This window comes from Telmatherina bonti, assembly GCF_933228915.1.
Source record: "Telmatherina bonti genome assembly, chromosome: 3".
In the NCBI taxonomy this organism is placed as follows: domain Eukaryota; kingdom Metazoa; phylum Chordata; class Actinopteri; order Atheriniformes; family Telmatherinidae; genus Telmatherina; species Telmatherina bonti.
Window position 1 is genome coordinate 18,157,468 of NC_136621.1, and position 9,131 is coordinate 18,166,598.

The following is a 9,131-nucleotide window of genomic DNA, read 5'->3' on the forward strand; positions in this document are numbered from 1 at the left end:
GTGTGTGTGTGAGTGTTTATAAAATACATTCATGAACTAGATTTTATACTTGGTTTTATACAATTTTTTTAAATCCTGAAAACAGTCTTCTATACAACATGTTCGGTTGACCCAACCTGCCAAATGGCATCAACCATCAATTACGTCGTGCCAAATTGGAGTCCTGACTGAAGTGTAGGAAAGATGCTACTGAAAACCCAAAGGGCCAAATGTCATAGAAGGCAAAACTGAAACCACCAAAATTCCAGCAGAGTTCAGAAAAAAATCTATTTAATGGGAAGGAAGGACATTTCTTTGAAGGAAGACTTGATGCTTCAAGCCTCCACTACCGCAGTCCGGCCCTGGAGGCTTGTAGTTTAAGGAAATCTATTCCTTAGCTGCTGCTTTTCTGATATGGCTAAACCATGCAAGACAAACACACAGAGGAAAAATTCATGACCGTGCCTTTGTCAAATAACCTCACAGCGAGAGGACTCAAAGCCAACATTAAAAAGAAAAACCTGACATGAAGTTAGTTTGAGTCTTGAAGCCATTGTTCAAAGGATTTGTAGGTTTTAGGCTTGGCCTAATTGATAGCATTGAGTGGTATATTGTTGCCTCTCCATCACTTCGGAAAGTGGTCCAAATAATGTGAAAGTTTAAATAATCAGGCGTTGTTGATTCACTGATGATTACCTAATCTTCCCAATCAAATCAAGTTTTGGTCAGATGGAACAAATCAATATTTATTTAATAATCAATAGAAAGAATGACAGGTATCTGGTTACCACATTCATTTGGTATACTATTAAAAAATTATGTTTTTAAAAAAATGCCCATAGTTTCCATCCCAATGGCAAGAAAAATATATCTTAATATCATCATGCTGTTAAAATTCAACATCATTATTCCAAGAAAGAAAAAAAAAAAACAGAAGAAAAAAAACTGATAAACCTGCACTTTTATTTTATGCATACATAATTAAAAATATTTGTCATGTTTTTGTTATTTTTTAGCCACTGTTATTAAGAACCATTGTGAATTAAATAGCTGGCTGTTTCAACCAGTCTATTGACTGTAGTTCAAGGTCTTTGCTTGAACTACTGGCAAACCGAGAGGTTATTTAGTGTTGAGAAACTTTCTGGCCTATTTTATGAGCCCTTCCACAAAGTATCAAAGAAGCTTTGCACAACTGTGATGAACTTTAAACTATTGATTGAAGTCCTGTTTGTGGACAGGAAGATAGATCCATGAAGGATTTTGTCATATTTTCAGCAAAAGGAAAAATAGTTTTACTAAACAGGAACAAATGTTTGCATTTTCAGGTTGGAGGGATTTGGAGATAAAAAAAAAAAAAAAAAAAGCTACTTTTAATAAAAAAGACAGATGATAAGTTTGGTGTTCTTTCTGACTTGTTGATTCTGCACAGATTGTACTTTGAACGTTTGTATTTGTTGTCATCTGCTCTACACCTCCATTATAGCTTACTGTGTGATTCTCATCAGGAAGAGTGTGTATCAGAAGTAGTGTCTTTTATTCCTCAGAATACAGTAAAAAATACAATAAATAAATACAATCCCAATTTCTTCTTCTCAAGAACAAGGAAAAAGTTCTGGCTTTATGAGGAGTATGTAACATGCTTAGGAATGCACTTTTCTGCATTACGCAAACAGTTCTGATCTCTTTAAGCGCTGCATGCCTGCATTTCTGGTGTGTGTGTGTGTGTGTGCTCTTTGTTTGGGCACATTGCCATAAGGATGAACTGAGTGAGGGGACAACTTGTGTGTCAACTTTCAGATTTCATAGAATAAAGACAGCTCAGAACCCACTGGAGTTTTTATTCTATGAAATTCTTTAATTTGACTTTACAGATCAGTGGAAGGAAGCTCCTCTCTCTGTTCTATCAGCTGATCAGTGTGATCGATCAGCTGCTGGTGTGCTGGTGTTGGTCTTGTTCTGGTGCAGAAGTTTATGTGTCATGACAAGTATAGTTTCCTTCAGTAAAATGAAAAAATGTGGCTCAGGGAATTCTGTTAGCATGTTTCAGCACATCAGGGATTATTTTGTTTCGTATTGAGAGAACAACGGTGGACCTCTTATTAAGCTTTTAATTCATTTGTTTGAGCTTTTATTTTGTGTCATGGTTTAGTCATTTGCCTCTCAAAGAAAGGGCCTCGTTCACTTTGTGTGCTTTTTAATCTTTTAATGAAGTAAACTATTGATTGATTGATTCCTACTTTTTATAAGTAGACTTTTTCTTGTAATATTAACTTATTGTAATCAGGTTATTTAATTAAAGCATTTTTTATGGTTTAATAGTTTGCAATGGAATGTTATTATGATATTTTATGCACTTATTTATTCCTATGCCTTGGAGAAGTATTCTGTTTGTGCATTTATGTGGTCCTTTTGCATCTATTTTTGTTTGTGTTGTATTTTTTTTTTTTGTTTTGTTTATTTGTTTTGAAATTTACTGCAGAATAAAACATAAAAATTGGGTGTAAAGTTTGTCAAACTTTATCATGATAAAAACTCCTGTTTATTTAAGTAAACTGAATGTGTTGCATGAGGTGTTGAAACCGATTTCCACTCAATAATGTTAAATACCTTAATCATTGTTCTCTTACAAATGCATGTATAGAACAGGGACGACAAAATAGTTTAGATGCTGTGGAAAATGTGTTTTTAAAAAAAAGATAAGTCAAACAGGCCAATATTATATTCAGCCAACTTAAAAAAAATACATACATAATATGTTACATGCTTTAGATGAAAAAATGGGTCTTTTTATTTAAAAAAAAAAAAAAAAAAAAAAAAGGTTAAATTTGATGGTAGCAATATGTAAAATAAATAAATAAAAATAGAGACACAAAAATGTGTAAAAGTTGGCTGATACTATACAGTGAAACAGGTAACGTGTGATAAAACTGTTTACTTTTTCCTTTTTTTATTGCTTATATATTGAAATCTCTATTTTTTTAAACAGAAAACATTGTGAGGCTGTCTTAACTGGAATTGACTGTGGGTGTAGGCGGAGCATTGGCAGCAAATGGATAAAAGAGCATCAGAGACGGAGAGTCCACACAGACAGCAGACATGGCATCAGGTAGGAGGATGAGGTGGATCCAGCTGCTGCTGGTGGCCTGTGTGTCATATTCCTCTCTGACTTCGCAAGCAGCTGGACTCCAGTTGTAAGTAGTCCTGCCTCTCCTTCAAACATTTTACCTCCATTTATTGCCTCATTGAAACTGACTTCAGATTAAAAAAAAAACAATAAAATTATGTTTGTTATAAATACTTTTATTATTTTTCTTGATTATTCTATGCATGCTTATGTTGCTTTTGCAGACATTAATAATTTGTTAAAGTATAGTTACATAATATGTGAACAACTCACTACAGATATTTTGTTCTGCACTGGAAACTGCATTGAAATGTACAGCGTAGAGCTGTCACCCTCATGAAAAAAAAGTTTGGGCCTTATTACGTTATAACGTGATAGTTTAATTGTAAAAACGTGAAATATATCACGTCATAACGTGATATGTTTTATTGTAAAAACGTATAACCACTTGAACGCTGGAGGGATTACATCTCTCAGCTGGTCCGGGAGCGCCTTGGGACCCCCGCAGAGTTGGCGAATGTGGCTGGGGAGGGGGCCTTCCCTGCTTAGGCTGCTGCCCCCGATAAGCGGTAGAGGAGGGATGGATAGATGGCACTTGGATGCACCGATGATGTTTGCATTCATAGCGATTCTCGTGCCGCTCAAGTTTCATTCAGAAATTATACGTCATGGGGACTGGACTCATTTTTCCTTCTGTACAGACCCATGCCTTTAAAAACTGTCCTTAAAGTATGTATACTTATTATAATGCCATCCAAAGTGTTCCAAAGCAGCAAAATTTCACAATGTCTCAACCCAAGTATGAAGAAAAACTCTATCAAGTCCTGTAAATGAGCCATTTGTAATCTATCCGCCCCGCACACAATTTCCTCATCTAAAGTCGAAAATGACCAAGTTCACGTTTTCAGATACATGGTATGTTTCATGTTTTTACAATAAACTTATCACGTTATAACGTGATACGTTTCACGTTTTTACAATAAACTATCACGTTATAACGTAATAATGCCCAAACTTTTTTTTATGAGGATGACAGCTCTACGCTTCCATAGAAATGCATTGATTTATCAATGTATTCCTTAGAACAACACTTTATACTACTATAGGTTATAGGTTTTTTTTTTTTTTTTTTTTTACCACACCCAATCTAAATTTACCGCATCCTACTCGGAAGATATAACAAAATTATTCCTAAAAGATTTTGTCTTTTCAATAATATATATATATATATATATATATATATATATATATATATATATATATATATATATATATATATATATATATATAGTCTGTGCACTTCTGGTAGCAAACTGCCATTTTTACACTTATTTGCCATTTAAGTGCTAAGTATTCTTGTGTAGAGAAATACTGAATATTGATTTTTGTCTCACCCAGGCATGTATTTATTGTTTTTTTTTTTTTTTTTTTTTTTAATCAAAACAGATGTCGTGGTGTCTGTGGGGGGGGGGGGGGGGGGGGTAGTGCCGTGTGTGTAGGGGAGTGGGGTGATGCGTGTATGTGGGGAGTGGCGGTGGTGCATGTATACGGGTGTGTGTGTGTGGGGGGGGGGGGGGGGGGGCGTGCTGTCTGTGTGTGTGTGGGGGGGGGGGGGGGCAGGGGTGTATGTATGGGGGAGTGGGTGGTGCATGTGTGTGGTAGGTTGGTGGATAAGTGTAGATATGATGGATGGGAGTGGGGGAGATTTGGATGTGACGTGGGGGTCAGGAGGATGGTTTTAAGGGTGGGCTGAACGGGTGGCTGGGTGGACCTGAATGTGTCCGGAAGTGTGTGTGTGTGTGTGTGGCTGTAGGTGTGTGCTGAGACAGTGTGAAGTGCCGATGTGTGGACAAGGTGGGGACTTCATGTCCCCAGGTGGGGGTGTCCTCTGTGAGTGAGGGGGCGGTGGACAATCGGTCTGGGATTCCCCTTCTGCCGCCCCGCCTCCTCTTTGTCCTCATGCCCCCCTTCTGCATGTGGTGAGTTGGTCCCCTCTTGGGTCGGTGATGACTCTCTGGTTAGAGTCGCCGAAGGCTCTGGTTACGCGGATGGCTGTCCCCGGCTTGTCCTGGTCCTTGGGGGGCCCTGGGAGTAGGGGGCATGCCCAGTGCCGCGGGCGGCTCACCTTCTGGAAGAAAGCTCACTTTCCTCCAGACTTAAATCCCTCAACCCCTCTTCCTCCCCACTCCCCATCACACACAGGCAGGGTATTGGGAGGTGTGCACGTGGCGCTGGGTGGTGAGAAAGGCCATCAAGGTGGTCTTGATCGCTGCACCCAGCCTCGGCTCACCTCCCAGTTTTAATTACACTTAGACACCAAACACCAAAACACTGACGACTCACATGATTAGGGGGAAGAGCATGTGGTGTATGGTGGGCGGGGCTGCTTAGGTGGTCCCTCTCCCAACACCGCGTGGCACTTCCCTCAATTTTAATTGCAACTAATACATACTTCACAATCAGTCATAAGCGGGGGGGAGGCAGGGACGATAGGGTCTTCTCATGCCCCTGCTCTCGGGGCTTTACTGGGGGGGGGTACGGGTGGGGGAAGAGTGCCGTCCATTAGGCCTAAGTCTGGGCTGGCCTGGCTGTAGGAGGGTTGTCACCGGCCCTGGGGGGGTGCTGGGTCGGCTGCATCTGTGGGGTGGTGGTGGGGACGCTGGGAGTGGTGGGCGGTAATTATGGGGGCCCTGATCGGGGCCATCCTGTCCTCTGCCCCCTCTGAGGCATCTCACATGGGACATGATGGAGGGGTGAGGTGAGGATGTGTGGGAGTGGGTGTATGGGGTTACAGATGGATGGTGGGATGGCTGGGGGGGGATTAGGGTTGGGGATATAGGTGGGTAGGGGATAGGGATGTGTGAGGATGAGTAGATGTGTGTGTGGAGGGGTATGTTGGCGCGTGGGTTGTATTGGGGTGTGCCTGTGTTGGAGGAGTGAGGGTATATGTGTGTGTGTGTGTGTGTGTGTGTGTGTGTAGGGGGGGGTGTATATGCGGAATGGGATGTGTGAGTGAGGGTGAAGTTTGGAGGGGGGCTATGGGTGGTGGAGGGGTGTTTGGTGGGGCATGTGTGGTTGGGTAGAAGTAGAGGGATGGGGTGGCGGGGTGTGAGCGTGTGTGTGGGGGGGGGGGGTGAGCGTGTGTGGGGGCGGGGGCGATTGGGGTTCGTGTGACTTGGTATGGGTGAGTGAGTAGAGGTGGGGTGGGGTTGTGTATGTGATGGATGATGTGCATGGATTGCAGAAGGTTGTGTGGATGGGGGTTGAGAGGGGAGTGCGTGTTTGGGGGGGGGGGGGGGGGTATGCATGTATATGTGTGAGGGGAGGGGAGTGCGTGTTGGGGGGGGGGGGGTATGCATATATATATGTGTGAGGGGAGTGCGTGTTGGGGGGGGGGGGGGGGGGGTATGCATGTATATGTGTGTGTGGTTTGTTGGTGGGGGGGTGGTGTCCTGTACCCGGGGGCGCAGCTGGTGCGCTGGGGTGCGACCTGGCTGCCGCTGGGTGGCGGTCTGGGGGTCCTGGTCCTCCGTCGGTGTGGGCTGTGCCCTCTGCCTGCGGGGGCGGGGGGCTGCTCACGGGCTCTTGGGGCCCTGGGGCCTGCGCTCTGTCTGCCTTAGGTGGCCGGTGCCCGGCGGGATCGGCCCTTGCCGGCCTGGGCCTGCTGGGGCCTGTTCCCCCTGACTGCGGGGGACTCTGGTTGGGCACCTCCTTCGCCACCTCCTGGGCAGATGCATGGCTGGGTCTGGAGTGGGGGGGTTGGGATCTGTACCTGGGGGTGACTGTCGGTTACCCGGGTCTCTGGGTTCTCCTGGCCTTCCTCTAGCTGTAGGCGGGCGGGGTCACATTGGCATGATCACTCTTCTCTAAACACGTTCCACTCTGAATGTTCTGCATGAATGTTCTGCATGTGTCACAGTCACTGAGTCATCCAGCAAGTTTATTCACTAACAGCAGGTGCCTCTCTTTCTGTCTTTTTGACTTAACTTGCTAGTTTCTGGTCCTCATGATTGTCAACGGTTTTGTTCTCCACGAATCTAGAGTTGGCTTGTGTGGGTGTATATATTTATGTGTGTGGGTGGGTATGTGTGTGTACTTATGTGTATGTGTATGTATGTATGTGTATGGATATGTGTATATATGTATATTATATATATATATATATATATATATATATATATATATATATATATATATATATATATATATATATATATATATATATATATATATATATATATGTATATGTGTGTGTGTATGTATGTGTATATGTATGTATGTATGTATATATGTATATATATAATGTATGTGCGAGTGTATATACATATATATGTAGGTGGGTATGTATGTGCATATACATGTATGCATTGATCTCTTTCTTTTGTTTTTTTTGTTTTTTTATGTTCTCTTTTCTGTTCTCTTTCTGCCCCTTTCCTGTCCTTTCCGGTCGGGTCCAGCAGCATAAACTCTGTAATACAAGCTATTATCCAAAACAAATTGAAAAATAAAATAAGAATCAAGAAATACAAGGGGATCATTACATCTACAAAAGTTCCCCTTGGCAAAATAAATTTGCTCAGCAGAACACAGCATCCAGAACATCAGTCTGCTTGCTTAAATGCTGGACAAGACAAAAAAAAAAAACAACCAGATAACAAAGAGCCTATCAATGACACAGAGTTTAAATACAAAATCTGAATTTTCAATTTAATCTTAAATGTGTAAAAATGCACTTCAATAAAAAAATTCCCTGTGAACACAGTAAAAGTCTTTGTACACAGAAGTCATGACCAATCAAATGAAGCGCTAAGTATTTGTTTTATGCAACTGAATGAACTTTGATCCTTAAGTTGCCAGTAAATTGCAACATATTTAATTTCAAGTTTGCTTAGTGGTGTGTTTCACCAGACTCGGTAAACAGAGACAAGAAACATGATAAGCTTTGTTGATCCAATGGACTTAAGTTTAGATAAATAATAGTTCTGATCTTTTTGTTAAGTAAATATTGGAACTTATAATCTACCTGTTTCTTTGCTGAATTTGTTTGTATCCATTTTGGGGGGATCTGTGGCTACTCCAAAAGAAAAATAAATTTAAGGTTTCTGTTGTTAATATAAAAGAATGCAACGCAGTGTCTGTTTGTGAATTTAGTATTACAGCCTCTCCTGCATCATTTTAACAAGAAATTGTCAAGTAAGTGACTTTTTCCCTTCCCACTGTTGTCACATGCATGCTCAGGATGGGGGATTGGATCAAAATCAAGAGTGGATGCATCTTGGTTTTCCCGGACTAAGATGTTTGCCATGATTCGGCTCGAACTAATGTGTCTAAGTGCCCTGAGATGACCTTGTTGTGAAATGGCGCTATACAAATAAAGCTGAATTGAAGTCGAAGTCTCAGACAAACTGTCAGAGAATAAAGGGATGAATAAGAGCAATAAAAAATTATTCACTCCCTCACATCTCAGCATGCACGTCTAAACCCTCAACTGAGCAGCTGTCCTTATACCTCGGATTTGAGGAAACATTGGAAGGAGAAACTGTTCAACAGCCACATGGACTAACTGTGTTGTGTATCTGTGTTTGTTGGTGTTGTTTCTTTAATTTATATGGGCCTGTGTGTATTTGTTTCTTTGTGCGTGTGCATGTGTGTGCGTGTGTATGCGTGTGGGTGGGTATAGGCACAAGAAAGGAACTTGAACCGATAGCTGTGTTTATGAAATCCAAACACTTTAATGTTCACACAAAGCCAGTCAAATGGTTTTACTAAGCATGTTTCTTCAGAGAACCATGCCATATTTCATTGTGAAACTAACTAAATAACTAACTAATCGCTCCTAAAAACCAGGAAGAATTACCTTCATAGTTTCTTTTTACTTTTTCAAGGAATGCTGTGTGTAGTGAGCCTTAAAGCTAGCAGCACCCCTCTGCCTCACAACTTACATGTGCATATGTGGAGAATATGTGTGATATTGTGTTTCAGATCTATATGTTAATATTAAGATTTCAGAATAATTTTTTTTACTAAG